Raw genomic sequence first — 3,023 nt, 5'->3', positions numbered from 1 at the left:
ATAACTCTCCCTTATTCTTATTGTACAGATGTTTTTCTTTGTCAGCATGGGCTAGACGGTCCTAGATTCTGCTAGGTTGGAAGTCTAGGCACAAGGCTGGAATCTAATACTCTCCAAGTTGCCTTTTCACCAGCTCTGCTTTTCCCTGTGAAATTTCCAGTACCATTCCTGCACGTTTGTTCGGGTTATGTTTTGTCAATTGGACAGGAGCTAGAACCTAGAAGAAGAGATCTCAATTGAAAACAGAAGATTATTCTGTACATTACCTGATGATTTGTTTGTAGTGGTCCAGTCCACTCTGTATAGTGCCTTATCTGAGCAGGTAGGTCTGTGGTATATTAAGAAATCAGGCTTGGCAAGCCAGAAGGAGCTAGCCACTAAACAGTGTTCCTCTCTGGCTTCTGTTCCAGGTTCTGCCTTCAGATTTTCACTTGCGTTCCGGCCCTGAAAAACCTTCCTGATGAACTGGCGACTTGAAATATGTCATCCCTAGATCTCCTGGATTTGTAAGTTCCTATTGACAAATCCATCATTATTTTGATGGGCCTTACATTATGTGTAAGTCAAATAAACTCCTCCACAAGTTGCGTTTGATTATGGTGTTTTATTATAGCAATAGAAAACCAAATTAGACAATGTTTGCTTGCCCCAGAGATAACACTGATTAGTAGGGTATCTCTTGTGGCCATTAACCAAGCAGGGGCAGACTCTGTGGCCAGTTTAGGTCCCCATAGGACTAGGAATGGTGGAAACCTTGGCAAATGTGTTCTTTTAACCAGAGGACAGAATGGCTGGAGGCAGAAGATAGATTGGGAACACTAACCTCATTCAAGTTATCGGGTAGGGCTAGAGACACCTAGCTGTGCTGTGCACACCTGGATAGCACTCAGACCCAAAATTCTGTGGTTGTATAGTATTCAACAGGCTTTTGACTCAGGCTGGAGCCCTGTTGGTGCCTTAACCTACCCCAAGTGATAGATGAGAGTGAAGTCTCATGAGTATATGTGCATAGTGCTTACAGAAGGCTGAAGTCTAGAAGAATGTGGTCTTTACTGAGGCATCAGCAGGGCTGAAGCTCAGGGAAATGTATATTCTTCACAGCACAGGTAGTAAGGCTAATTTCTTCATCCGGGTGAAGGTTTGATTAGACGTGCAGCGCTCTAAGGGATTGTAGGTGGAGCTGAAGGCCCTGCTGGGCTGATTTTACTAGAAGACAGAACAGGTTGAAGCCTCTATGGCAATGTGCTTTTTGAGATAATGGGAGGGAACTAAGCAAAGGTTTTAAAACAGCTATTCCTAAGTATACTGAAAAATCAAAAGGAAAACGTGCAGAGAACAAAATTAAGACAGGACAAGAATCCATGAACAGAACAAAAAAAATTCAAGGCATAAAAACACACCATTATTATTTTCAAAATGAGACCTAACACACTTGAAACTAACTAAAATGCAGTAATAGTGTTCAATTCGCTAGAGGTGCTCAGAGCATTAGACTTAACCAGGGAGAAAAAGAAATCAGTGCACGGGATAACACTCATGTCAAGATTATGAGTCTGAAGAGCAAAATGATAAAGAAAAGACAGCACACCAAACCTAAAGGTCTCCATCACACAAAGAAGCAAGCCAAGCACATGTTACAGTGGTTTGGAAAGGGAAGGGAAAAAAAAAAGGCAGAGAACTTGCTCGGAGACGTAAAGGCAGAAAAATTTCAAAATTAAACACTTGATTATATAAATGCAAACACCTTCATAAACTCTAAATAAGATAGAATCAAAGTGACACATAATGAGGTGCAGAGTAAATCGTAAATTCAAAACAAGTGAAATACTTGAAGGCATCAACAAAAATGCGAAGTTTCAACGTAAACACAGTCCTAGTAAGATTACCACGGTGGGGTATACCAGTCAAAACCTTTCAGACATCAGGACAATATATTTAAAATACTGAAAGAAATAGCTGACAAAAGAGAATTCCATATCTGATAACTTAATATTTCAAAAATGAGGAGAAATTTAGGCATGGTTAGATTTAGTGGACTTTTTTTTACAATAATGAAGTTTTTCTTTCTACTTGAAATTAAGGAAAGCTAGACAGTAACTAAAATTGTAGCAAAAATTTTAATAAAAAGGTAAATATATGAAAAATATAAACAAAATTCTTGTAATTTTATTTAGTGTACCACTTTTTTTTATTAACCATTTCATGAGTTTACATCTCAAATGATATGCCACTTCCAGGTTACCCCTCCAACCAGCTCCCCATACCATATCCACTCCCCATCCCCTTTGTCTATATGAGGGTGCTCCCCCACCCACACTCTCCTGCCCCACCACTCCAGCACCCTCCTACTCTGGGGCATCAAATCTCCCTGAGGCCAAGACCCTCTCCTCCTGTTGCTGTCAGGCAGAGTCATCCTCTGCTACATATGTATTTGGAGCCATGGATCCCTGTACGTACACTCCTTGGTTGGAGGTCTAGACTCTGGGAGAACTGGGTGGTCAGGCCAGCCTATGTTGTTCTTCCAATGGGGTTGCAATACCCCTCTGTTCCTCCAGTCCTTCTACCAGCTCCCCAAGCAGGTTCCCTGAGTTCAGTCTGATGCTTGGCTCCACATCTGCATAAGTCAGTTGCTGGCCTGAGCACCCAAGAAACTGCCACACTAGGTTCCTGTCAGCTGGTGCCTCCTGACCACTGGAACAATGTTGGGTTTGATGTCTGCAAGCATGATGTATTCGCAGGTGGGGCTGTCCTCGGTTGGCCCTTCCTTCAGACTCTGTTCTATTTTTGTCCCCATTATTCCTTTGGACAGGAACATTTCTGGGTTAAAAAAGCTTTGAGATGGGTGGTTGGCCCCATTCCTTAACCAAGGGCCATGCCTATCTACTAGTGGTGGTCTCACAGGTTCTATCTTTCCCTTCTCTGTGCATTATGGCTAAAGTCAATCCCGTTGCGTCCAGGGAGCCTCACGTTTCTCTGGTGTCTGGGATCCTCCAGTGACTATCTCCAGTTCCTCATCCTCCCTG

This window comes from Rattus norvegicus, chromosome X (genome assembly GCF_021556685.1).
Source record: "Rattus norvegicus strain SHRSP/BbbUtx chromosome X, alternate assembly SHRSP_T2T, whole genome shotgun sequence".
NCBI classification, from domain to species: Eukaryota; Metazoa; Chordata; class Mammalia; order Rodentia; family Muridae; genus Rattus; species Rattus norvegicus.
The sequence above is the reverse complement of the archived record's forward strand: the minus strand, read 5'-3'. Positions refer to the sequence as shown.